Source organism: Otolemur garnettii, unplaced genomic scaffold (assembly GCF_000181295.1).
Source record: "Otolemur garnettii isolate 467f Iridium unplaced genomic scaffold, OtoGar3 scaffold00019, whole genome shotgun sequence".
Taxonomy (NCBI): domain Eukaryota; kingdom Metazoa; phylum Chordata; class Mammalia; order Primates; family Galagidae; genus Otolemur; species Otolemur garnettii.
In genome coordinates this window covers 8,974,230-8,987,516 of record NW_003852414.1, presented here as the reverse complement: position 1 = coordinate 8,987,516, position 13,287 = coordinate 8,974,230, and the positions used below count along the sequence as shown (strand labels likewise).

Sequence of the window (13,287 nt, the reverse complement as noted above, 5' to 3'; positions counted from 1 at the left end):
GTTGACTTGTGACCCAATAATTGATAAAATTATTGGTAGCATGGTTTAAAAACTTCATCAGAACAAAGAACAAAAATGTCAATTGCTCTTACATTAAGTAAGTCATTTTAGATTTGGGAATTTAAAAAGGAATATAAAACTCAAAAGAACTTTGATACCATTATTGTTGGTGTTATTTTCCCTGGTTACATTATATTTAAAAATTATTTTTAATACCTTTCATGTTCCTCATTTGGGTTTTTAATTATATATGTTTATTTTAGGAAATTTAGAAGATACCAAGAGGTATACACCATAAAATGAATCAAGTATAACATTTTAATTTAGATATCAGCATCTAATTTAGGTATACATTTTTAAAACAAAATTAGAATAATATTTGTATGTGTTCTGAAGCCTGTCTTCTTTAAGTGAATAGTAAATATCTTTACTATTAAATGTCTTTAAATATCCTTCTACCATAAATTTTTTAATGGGTATATAACATTCCCTTGTTTATTTGGTGACTGATTTAAATAATTTTTTTAAAGTTTATTCCTTTATTATTAGACATTTTGGGTGTTACAAATTGTTTTTATTCTAACAAGTAACAATGTAATGAGCAGAGTTATACACAAATCTCTTATTGTTTCCTTAAGATGAATTCCTATGGACTGTACTAACTCTAAATGTAGCCTTTTGTAATTTAAATTTATTCTTGAGAATCCTGTAAGTTTCATCTCAGGAGCATATTATTATGTCCAGAGTTGGGAGAAGTGGGTAGAAAATAGGACATGAATTAATTGAATTCTTGTTACAAATTTATATATTTAATTTCTATATGTTTAACACCTGCTATGTGCCATTGTGTAAGGAATATATATAATCTTGTATGATTTCACAACAACTCTGCAGAAAATATTTTACTACAGCATTTTCATAGCTGAGAAGAATTAAAGGTTCCAGAGGCTAATTAAGTTGTACAAGGCTGGACAGCTACTGAATGACTTAGCAGAGATTCAAATCCTGATCCCAAAGCCCAAGCTTTATTCACAGGACTAAGTGGCCTAATTATTATAGATCTTGGGAGATAAAAATCCTTGCCAAAGTAAGTATGTAGCCTTGGTGCAGAGACAGAACTAGTATACCTTTAAAAGGGAAAACTTAAAAGTTGTGAGTGGAATTAAGTGACAAAAAGAAGGGAGTAAGTATGTGGTACTTACTTACCACATGAGGAAGTGGTGAGGAAGTGGTCATGACTTCATCCATGCCCGTCTTTTGATCTTTGTGTGATTGCCTCACCATAGTCTGCACCCTAAAACAACCAACCAACAAACAAAATAAACAGAAATTGAGGTGTACCAACATTGTATAGGGTATTCATGACAAGAACTAGGAAGGGTGTGAGATTTTACCCTACTTGCAAGCTACTAAGTTGGCCTACCACAATTTTATGAATGCTGGCAGAAGACACAAGATTCATGAATCAGAGACAAAGGACTTTATTGCTCACAGCCAAGCTGGTAGTGTGACCTTTACATTTCCAGGGAAGATGTGGAAAGCCTTACATGGATGTAGTATGCACAGTGGGCTTGTTGCATATAGTGGGGGAACACTGATCTTGGGAAACTCCAGGCTTGTACAGAGCTGCTAGCATACTTGCTTAAATTTTGCCTTGGAGAAGAAATTGTCTTCACATTCTGAACATCAAAGAAAACTTCCATCTGTCCTAAAAGGAGACAATATTTTTAAGTTATTAGGCTGTTTGCTATACAGACATCATGGAAAATATAGTCTGGAAAAAGCTAAGACATGTACAAGACATGCTGAAATGAGAGACACATGGAGAATTAATTGTCTCCCAACCTTTAAACATCATAAGAATGACTGAACTACACAACACTTGGATTCTAATCTGGGACTCTAAGTTTCAGTTTAAAGAAATCGTTGAAAATTACTATATATTAAACACCACGTGAGGCTCAATACTTCTGATTCTGAATCACATTGTACACTCTGGTTCATACTTTTAAGAATTCAGAACATGATTTGAATATAAGAATTTGTGCCTTACTCATTTAGGAAAAATTTTTGGTCATTATCCTTTTAAATATTGATTCCCTGTTGTTCTTTTTATTTTTCACTCATGAGAGATAAATGCTGGAACTTTCTAATTTACTTTCCATGTCTTCTAATTTCTCTTTCATGTTTGTTACACATTTATCACTCTCTGCTACATTCTGGGTGAATTCTTCAGAATTGTTTTCCAGTTCACTCATTCTCTCTTAGAACTTGGTCTAGTCTAGAAGTTATCCTATATATTAATTTTTTAATGCTGATGTCTTTATCAATATCTATACTTTTTACCTCTAAAATTTGTTCAAATATTTTTAAACAATTTGTTATTTCTTCACATCTGACTTTTTATATCTGGTTATTTGATCTGACTGTTCATATCTGGCTGTTTTCTGTGTGTGTGTTTGTAAGTTTAATTCTGGCTTTTTTTTCCCTTCGATCTTCAACACTTTTTTTTTTTTTTTTTTGCAGTTTTTGGCCAGGGCTGGGTTTGAACCTGCCACCTTCAGTATATGGGGACAGCGCCCTGCTCCTTGAGCCACAGGTGCCACCCCTTAAACATACTTTTTAACAGTTACTTTCAGTTTTGCATTTCAACATGGGTGAATTGTCCTGATTATTGAGTTCATCTGTTTAATGCATGGTTTTCTTCTATGGTTTGCCAAGTTAGTTTGCTCTTCCATCTTGAATGGGAGGTCTTCTGTCTTGCCTTTCCTTTCTTTCTTCATCCTCTTCCATTTCGGATGCTTGGCCTTTGCTGTATTCTGACTTCAAGATTCCCTAGTCCAAAACCTTTTTGCCACCATGACTTGATTGCAGATCTAGTCACTGAGGAGCCTGAGGAAAGCGGAACTCACGTCTCTGTTCTATCCCATAATCCCAAGCAACTGGCTCCATGTAAAAGGAAGAAGGTTCAGATTTTTTTCAATCTTCTCTTCCAGAGAAGGGGCCCCCACATGCAGCACCCTTCTTTCTTTTGGGTCAGCAATCTGTTCTTGGTTCTTGGTGTAGTCTTGGCTGAAGAATAACCAAACACACAAATAGTAAGGCAAGCAAGAAGCGAAGGTTATTCAGCAAAGTCAGGTACATTTGCCCCAGACAGTAAACAGCTCCCTGTCATAACAGGAGGCCTCAATAACGGTCTGGGGGCATGTTTTATTATAGTGTCTGTGCTGGGTCTGCCTCATCATGTGTGGTTCAAACATCACTATCAAACCACTTTGATAGACAGTTGAGAATTACATAACCTGAGTCTTACTGCACAAGTGGATCTCCTATGAGCCTTTGAAAGCCCACTGAGTAGGGCAAACCTCAGTGCAGAGTTAAGCTAATGACATGCTAAGTAGCCTTAGCTTGCTCCAGGTCACCTTCCAGACCCCATTGCACCTGTCCTGCTTGGCCCACCAGCTGGGGGATTCCTTGCATTCTTTTCTGGTTGCCATGCTAAGGCCTGATTGGCAGGTTATTCCTTCTTCCCCCAGGTATGATAGTTGCTCAGGGTGGCACCAAAGTGAGACACTCACTTTTGTCCCCAGGACAGCTGGAGATCCCTCACTATCTACCTAACATTTCCACCAAGCATAGGCCAGGGCTTTTGTTATAAGTTAGATATTTTGGTTTCTTTACCTTCTAGGACTCTTCTGCCTAGTTTTGGTGCTGACTTTGAGTCAGCCTATAGTGTCTGCCCTCTTACCTGGTGTTTATCTAATCTGTTATGTCCACTGCAATGCTTATTTTATTTTACAGAATGTCTTTGTCTTTTAAATTGTATTTAAACATTTTAAAAAATATTTTATTTTTTATGTTGTGTATTTGAAAGATGTAGAAATGGAGTGTGAATCACTTACCTACAATACCCTCTTGATCACAAATCTTAGTCTACAATCAAAGGAGAAGGGAAAATTTTTCCTGCTCTCAACATTCGTATACTAGCTCCAAAGTGTGAGATGTATTTAAGCAACAGAAAAAAGGCTTAGGTTGCCACAGGCAACACATTGGGCAAAAGTAGTCTTCTTGAAGATCATGAAAAATGATTTCATTTGTCACAGTTTCTAAGATTAGCAAAATTGATCCAAAAAATATCCACATAGCTAATCATTTTTTTATACATGATATTATTCTTTGGAATTTAAATTTAGCGATGTGGATGGCAGGATAATTCTCTAAAAATTAAAGGTTCAGCTTCAAAGAAAACTGTCATAATATAAATTGAATACAAACTGAATACTTCAAAGTTTCTAATTTGGAGGTTGCAGGGCAGGACATTGTTGGGAGATACTGTGTAATGGATACAAGAACTTTCTTCTATAAGTCAAAGCTTAAATTTAACAAATGACTCTTATAACTTATTCAGCTATCCTGGGGAATGAAGACATTTGTGTATACAACAACTGCTTCTATTAATGGAAGTAAATGACAAACTTCATAAATTTGGGAAGGAGGCTGGGCCTGGGCCTCAAACGTGTGATTCTAGCACTCTGGGAAGCCAAGGCAGGTAATTTGCTTGAGCTCAAGAGTTTGAGACCAACCTGAGCAAGAGCAAGACCCTGTCTCTACTAAAAATAGAAAAACTAGCCAGGCATTGTTGTGGGCGCTTATAGTCCCTGCTTCTTGGGAGGCTGACACAAGAGGATCACTTGAGCACAAAAGACTTAGGTTGCTATGAGCTACAATGACACTATGGCACTCTACTTGGGGCAACAGAATGAGACTCTGTCTCAAAACATAAAAAAGTAAATTTTGGAGGAAAGCTTTATTTCTCATAAAAAGTTGTAGCTTGTAAGTGGCAATTCTAACAGGCTGGGAAGCAGAACCTCTTTCCAGAAGCCAAAAACACATACTTTGAGGGAGGAATGATGGGAACAGGAATTTATGCTGAGTGGGGTGGGCCAAATATACACATTTAACAAGCTATGGGCAGAGTCATGAATATCTCTGGGAGGAGAAACATACATATGCTCAATCAACCTGCATGCCCCTTTATGGGGTCATTAGAAAATGACAGCCCTCTAATGTCAAAAAGTGAGGCAGAGGACATGTGTGTATTCCATAAACTGCTTAAAACTCCGTGGTTGGTGGCGTCTGAAAGAATGCAGTCAAATGCAGTGCTGCCGGTAAAAATAGGGAGGAGTGGATCATGAGATTGGCTTCTGTTTAGCCTTAGGAAATAAAGCCTATGGCCATTAGCAAGGGACAGGGATAATGAAGTGGGTCTCTAGTCTTCTATAATGAAGTGACCTCCGATCCTGTCATGGCCAGAAACTCAGTTTTTAAGGTTTTTATGGGTTCCCCGTGGCCAAGAGGAGTACATTTAGTCAAGGGGGAAGGGATGCTTAGGATTTTATTTTAGTTCACACTTTTACAATACACTCCTCAAAAAACGGGAAGGCATTTTTTACAGGAGTTAAAATCAACAATATTAAAGTACAGACTGAATCAGGAGAAACTTGAATTGTAAAATGTTTTGAAAGAAAATGCTACTTTCAAATCCAATTATTTTAAACTATCCGACTATCTAATGGAAATAGATGAATGCCATTTTTAATTGAAATGTACTATTCAGCATTCTTGAATAAAAGCAATACAACCCAACTTAATACGAAAAGCAATTTAGTGAGGAATACTGGCTCGAGAATGGAGCAGAAGTCAGAGAGGTAGGCTTAGCTATGAATGGAGGAGCAGGGGGCTAAAACCTGCTACAGGCTACCACTAAAACATATTCACCTGCCCTACTATTTCCTGCAGCAACACTGGTTTCTTGAATGCCACAGCCACCTGCAATATTTATAAACTGACCTTGAACTTTGGTCACTCCCCTGGAATTCTAAGGGACATGCTGGACCACCTAATTCCCCAGGCGTAGGTCCATGCTCTAGGTCAGTGATATTCACCCAGTATGCCATGAGAGGATTTTACATGTGCTGCCAAAATTTTTAAAGATTGTTAATTAGATTATTTTCAAGAAAAGATCAAATCACAGGAAGCATATTCTTTTTTTTTACTCTTTTTCTGACCAACATAATTTAAGTGTGCCACAGAAGTTAAATTATAGGTTCATATGTGTCATAAGATTAAAAAAAAAATAAAAGGCTGAAAATCACTGCTTTAAGCGAAAGCAGGAGAGGTGAGACCCTGGGTCCCATCTCACTTCCAGTTTCTATATGAGAGGCAGAGTCCTACTTCCCAACCATTATGGAATTTCTCCTCACATCAAAAGGGTATTTTTGAGCTGCTGAAGCAATAGATGGATACCCATTATATGGAATATTGAAACATAAGTAGGATCCTAATATGTTTTCTTTTAAATGTCTCGAACATTTGCCTAAAAATATTATTTAAGCTATGATATACATTCCTTGTAAAAAAAAAAAAAAAAAAGGAAAAAAATCTAGCTAGCCTGACATCTACTTGAATGATAACCTATTCCAAATTAAAACTTATTTTTATGGTTGTTATATTATTAATATGTTACTGTTGTAAATTTCTTCTGTATTTTCTATGGAAAGCAAAATAACTTTAATATTTGACTTGATACCCTCAATCTGCTAGAGGTGATTAACTTTGATTTTTATAAATTATTTTACTATGCTAATTTCATAGGGGCAATAAGGGCTTAGTAATTCAAGCACTGTTGTTTATAGACCAAAAATATTGGCTGTATTTGTGGTGTAGTTGCAATCAGTCCTCTTGTCTCAGCACATATGGGTTTCAGGCCAGAATAAAGGTACCTTTGAGAGATTAACAAATGAAAAACAAACTAAAACATTGATTAACCATTCAGTGTTAAAACTGCCCGGCTCAAGTTGTCAGTTCTTTGTTAGATGTGGGACTTAATGCCATGAAAATTAGCTCCACTAGGATTCTGATTTTACAAAACAGAACAATAAAAGGAGGAAGCAGAAAAATCAATAGAAAGGAATAATAGGGTTCTTTCAGTGTGATACAATACATAACTCCATTTAGCTTTCCATTTTCCAGGCGAGATAATTTTTCTCTAATGACTGTGACTATGTCATGGTGAGAATTATTCACTTTTTGGAACATTTACCCCTTTTCCTTAACACATAGGATTTTAAAAATGACATCCCCACTGCTCTTCTAATAGCCATGTTGTTAATTCCCATCTCCGCGTGACTGTTTAAAAGGCAGTTCAGACTCAACTTGTTCAAAATTGAACTTAGGCTATTTCACCCAAATGTGTTCTTTATCCCCTTTCTTATTAATGACACCACCCCTCATTTAATTATGCCAACCAGAAATCTAGGCATCGTCATGATGTATTCCTGTCTCCTCCTTTCTGTCTTTAGTCCAAAGCAAGACTAAATTTCTTATGCCCCCACTTAACCCAGTACCAGTTATGATATAATCTTTGCTGCCACAACAGTCGTCAGTTGAGGCACACACTTCACATTTCCCTTCCTTTACGATCATACAGCACTTTGTTCATATTCCAGCCAGACATACCTGGAATCAAGTCTGCATCCTGCCTGGTATTGGTCTTGCCATGTACTAGTTTTGCAACTCTTTGCAAGTTTCTGAACCTCTTTTAGACCCAGTTTTACCTTACTTGTGAAATGAGGTCACCAGTAACACCTGTCTAGTAAAGGTGTAAGTACAACTGAAATAACACCTAAAAAGCATGAAACATCTGAACAATGTTAGTAATGATCATCATCGTATGGACAATTACATGTACATATATTTCATGAACCTTAATCATCTTTGTGTCTCCAGGGCTGAGTCTAGTACTTTGTGTGTAGTAAGTGTTCAATAAATGTACTACCTATTATTTTTGGATTGAATAATTTGAATTGAAATCTGGAAAAGAAAGCCTTGATCTGGTTTTATATATTCAATAGACATAAATCGTAGTATGTTTAGCTATTTATTACTTTATAAAAAAATTGGAAGAACAATTAACATGGTTTTTTTTTTTTCGCAACAGAAGAGTTTAAAATTTTTTTTCTAAGGACAACTTTTTAAATAGTTGTTATTTATAGTTCTCTTGATGAATTGGGGGCATAAGCAAAAGTAGAACTTAGGGAAAAAAGTTTACTTTTATATCTCATTTCTTCTATAATGCATCTCTATGAAGTTGTATGATTTAGATTATACTTCTTCTAAGATAGCATCACTGAGACCCAGTGAGGTATTGCAGAACTAGGACTGATACTATGTCTCTCACTTTTATCTCTTTGCTCTTTTTTTTTGAAATTTAGTTATTCATGGGGCAGAATAATCCAGTGGGAACTCGCAGCAGAGGCTGAGAAAGAATTGTGGACACAAAGATTAGGATAGAAAGAAAGAAAAAGTGTATTTTACTTTCCAAAGTGAGGGAAGGGCATGGTGCAAGAGAAAAACAGAAGGGCTGGTGTTGAGTGTAAAGGGTTTAGAGGGAAATGGAGAGAAGAAAAAAATAGTTATTGCTTCCAGCCAACAATGGAAGATGGCTGTGAAGCAGCTGCATATTTTTTTCCTTTTTCCCCCCCTTCTTCTCTGTGAGGCTGTTTTTAATCAAGGTTCTTGGAATGTGGCTAGTGGGAGCTGAGTTGGAGTAGCATCACACTCCTTCTGTCTACTCAGGTCTTTTCAAGTGCTGGAAAAACAAACTCTTAAAGAAGCCACTTATGTTTAATCCTATAATGAGTTAAGCCAAGGTGGCTGATGTGTTATGAGTTTTTGCTTCAAAAGGGCGGTTATGCTCTGAGAGCTTACTCTTCTTTTTTCTTTCTGATAGTTTTTTTTTTTCTCTATTTATTAGCAATGCTGTCCTTTCACTCTTGACTCTATAACTTGGATAGAGATGCTGGCTCTTGCAATGGAATATTGATTTTTCTTCCCGTTTGGGGGCTCATTATCTTTGTTGTTCTAACAACTGAGCTAACACAGTTACCCACATGCTCCCACTTTGTCTTTGCCCACTTCATTCTATCCTTTGTCTCTGATGGTAGCAGACTCAGGCTTCTGCCCTGAAATATATCTTGGTCTTCTCTGCTACTTAATTATTTTGAAGGAATAGTGGATTTTAGTTTATTTATGAAAGTGATCCTTGCTTGTTATTTAAAAATCCAATTGATATATAGAAATATAAAGAAGTTTTAGAAAATCACCAGAAATCACAGCACAGGCTGGGAGGTGGGGGTGGAAAGGTATAAACACATGGTATAAACACAATTCCAGACTTCTTTCTCTCTCCCCCCCCCATCTCTGTAACAACAGGGGCAGAAAGTTTTCATAAATATGGAATTACTTTATAAATACTACTTTTATTGAACACCTTTAAGAAATAATAGAAACCTCATGTACTCTCTACCCAACTTTCCTCAAGGGTTATATTTTGTAAATTATATAAATACTATTATAAGTTAGTATTTCACTCCAATATAACGGAAGAAAAAGAAACAAGTGAGAATGAAGAAACTGTTTAAGTTCAGATCCATGCTAATCTTTCTTTGCCTCTAGAGTTCTTGGCTTTTGCTAAAGTTTAAAGGTTAGATTAATTCTGGTTCCATTCTAGGCAACGTCTGTTATTTCCTTGCTCTGAAGGATGAAGTTAACACAATTACACAACCTTTCACCTTCTTTATTATCACCTCCTGGTATTATTACACTATCCTTTTACTTAATGAAATTTTAACATTTGTAGTCTGTCTATAACCATGATCTCTAGGGTTTTCTAGTCTTTTTCTGTATTTAAATGGCATCAGTGCTCATTGCTGTCTTTTTTTTTTTTTTTAACTAGACCGTCTCTTCTTGTGAGTTCTTTATTTTAATTATTCTCTTGAGTAGCTAAATTGTGTCATTTCAAGTTTATTTCCAAAAAGCCTCAAGCCCTGAACTCTGGAGCTTGAAGCTCAGTTTATTTGGGTAAAAGATACTCAGCTTAACATTTCTTTTCCTCAAAAAGTTACAGCGCTGCTTTCTCCTTGGCAGCATGTATTGCTGTTGAAAACAGCAGTGAAATACAATTCTCTCCTTTGCTCAGGACTGGCTGTTTCCTTAAGGATGCCAGTGAGGTTTTCTGTAACTTTGCCCAGCTGTGTCTTTGGGTTAATTCTTCCATGTCAGTTTTTGCATGCCCACGGGGTGCTGGAGTGGCTCGTACCAACTCATGGGAAACCAATTGAATCTCTTCTTGTCTCTTTCATTTTGTGTGTTAAAGCAGGTACCTTACCCCTGTCTATAAATTCACTCGGGCTTATTCTGTATTTTATTGCTTTTTCCACCATGATTTTATGACTTTTATTCACTTCTTTTCTGAATTCAACCAGCTCAGTTTTCATCTCTTTCTGTTGTCTTACAAATTCTTTATTAAAACTTTGTACTTTCTCATGAAGATTTTTACTATTTAAGTGAGAGATCATATTGGAAATGTCTTGGAGGGATGGAGAGCTTTTTGTCTGCCCAGGTTCCGTGATTCTCTCCTGTTATTCTTCATCTGTCTTTTTTGCTTGCTCCTGAATCCTCCTCCTCCTCTTTTTTTTTTTTTTCTTTTTTGGTTAAGAATATATATGATGATGGATCTCTTCTCAAGTGGAACTAAAACCAACCATGTTCCAGCAAAAAAAAAGGGGGGGGGGAGGCAATGGTGGAAGGATGATTAGAGAATTCTTCAGATGAGGCTGATTTTTTATTTTATTTTAAATTAATATGAGGGTACAAATTTGTAGGTAACATTGTTCTCACTTCCAAGGTAAAGTTCAAATTGTAATTGAGCCCTTCAACTAAGGGGCGTGCTGAACACCCTCACATTGTGTACATTAGGTGAGATCCCACCAATCACCCTCCTGCTTCCCTCCAATTTCTCTCCCCCTTCTCACACCTCTCTCCCTTCTCTTCCCTCCTCTTTGCTAGACTATATTGTGTTTTATTGTTAGTGTGGACATACAACTGTTTATATATTAGTTTCATATTAGTATTGAGTATTGTATTTTTTTCCATTCTTGAGAAACACTTTATTAAGAAGAATGTGTTTCAGCCCCATTCAGGTAAACATAAAAGTTGTAAAGTCTTCAGCTTTTCTTACGGATGAATAGTATTCCATGGTATACGTATGCCATAGTTTGTTGATCCATTCAAGGGATGATGGGCATTTAGGTTGCTTCCATGACTTGGCAATTATGAATTAAGCTGCAATAAACATTCTGGTGCAAATATCTTTGTGGTAAAATGATTTTTGTTCTTCTGGGTAGATACCTAGTAATGGAATTGCAGGATCAACTAGGAGATCAACTTTTTAAAGAAGCAGTACAAAAGTGTTTCCTTCTCTCCACATTCACACTAACATCTATGGTTTGGGGACTTTGTGATGTGGGCTAATCTTACTGGAGTTAGGTGATATCTCAGAGTGGTTTTGATATGCATTTTTCTGATGATTAATGACAATGAGCATTTTTTCAGATCTCTGTTAGCCATTTATCTGTCATTTTCAGTTCAACTCTCTTTCCCACTTATAAATGGGGTTGTTTGCTCTTTTCTCATTGATTAATTTGAGTTCTCTGTAGATTCTAGTTATCAGGCCTGTGTCAGATTCCTAACACGGAAAAATCTTATCCCATTCTGAAGGTTGTCTGTTTGTCTTGGTTGTGGTACCCTTAGCTGTGCAGAAGCTTTATAGTTTGATCATATCCCACTTATTTATTTTTGGTGTTGCTATAATTGCTGGGGGTGAGGGGTCTTCCTTATAAAGTCTTTTCCCAGGCCAAGGTCTTGAAGCGTTTTCCCCATACTCTCTTCTAGGGTTTTTATTGTTTTGTGTCTTAAATTTAAATCTTTTATCCAACAAGAATCAATTTTTGTCAGTGGTGAGAGGTGAGGGTCCAGGTTCAGTCTTCTAAATGTTGCTACCTGGGCTTGGACAGTTCAGAGGCCACCTATACTGACTTCTTCAGGGTTCAAAACTGAGGTGATAATTGGTGGGACCATATCTACAGTGCATCTTACAAGGGTACATGTGACACTTACTAAATGTAGAACATAAATGTCTTCACACAATAACTAAGAAAATGCCATGAAGGCTATGTTAACCAGTTTGATGAAAATATTTCAAATGGTATATAAAACCAGCCCATTGTATCCCATGACTGTATTAATGTACACAGCTATGATTTAATTAAAAAAAAAAAAACTGAGGTGATGTGTGAGTTAGTGGGAGGGTGTTCAAGAATCAGCCTTTTCTCACATCACCCCTCAGTTTTAAATTCTGGATAAGTCAGTATAGATGGCCTCTGAACTGTCCAAGTCTGGATAGTAACATTTATAATGACTCTCTGTGGGTCCCAGAAAAACCCCACAGTGACTGTTTTTACCATAACAGTAACCATTGCTGCCTCTACTCCCTCCTTCACCCCACTGCCCCGGCCACTGGCTACCCCTCTGCTGGAAGAGTAGGTGCTAGGTCACTGTCATCACGATCTTCTTCAGTCCCCTGCACTTTGGTTTCCTGCATGTTGACCTGAGTGTCATCAGGGTCCTTTCCCACCTCCACCGTGGCCCACCCACACCCCCAGAACTAGTAACTTCAAACAAAAGCTCATTGAGTAAGCCACTTTCTCTTAGTAAAATTAGTTACCAAGTGAGGTCTAAGGAGTTAGGTGTTGGTTCTCAGCTTTCCTCTCATTTTAATACAGATTTCACAGTACTTAATACTTTTATTTTACAGTTTGGGACTATCGCCATTTCTGTTTTTCAGAAAAGAAAGAGGCGTTTCTTTCCTTTCCCTTTTTTGTAATTGTTCAGTGAATTTTAAAGGAAGGAAACAATGACTTGATGCTGTGATTTTCTTAACCTGAAATAATTCTTTCAACTTCTTTATGAAATAGGGCAGGGGTGGTGGGTCGCACTGTTTTGACACTTCTTGCCTTAAGGGTTGGAGTCTGCACTGCCTCCCCTTGAGTTTAAGCATTTATTTCTCTGACTTTCTCAGCTGATAGAATATAGCAGAAGTGATACTATGAACCCAAACCTTAATAAATTGGTGATGTCCACACGATGTGTCTTGGACACTTTCTCTGAGGGCCCAGTACTGCCATCAAAGAAGTATGACCAGCCTTTAGAAGGCTGTGCTAACAGATCACACAGAGGTGCTCTGATGGGGAGTGCAGGCTGAGTCCAGTACCCGGCCATCCCCATCTATTGAGCAAAACTACAATTGCCCCTCCAGACGGACCTGTAGACCAGCTGAAGACCCACGAGTCACCTTAGCTTACACTGCATGGAACAGAAGAAGAACCC

The 13,287-nt window shown here is 37.1% G+C and overlaps 1 protein-coding gene across 1 annotated transcript in view; it reads left to right on the top strand.

The window, feature by feature from the left end:
* The window catches only part of MYO3A (myosin IIIA), a 188,650-nt gene that overhangs the window by 45,173 nt on the left and 130,190 nt on the right, over window positions 1-13,287 (top strand). The gene's annotated exons all lie outside the window — the stretch shown is intronic.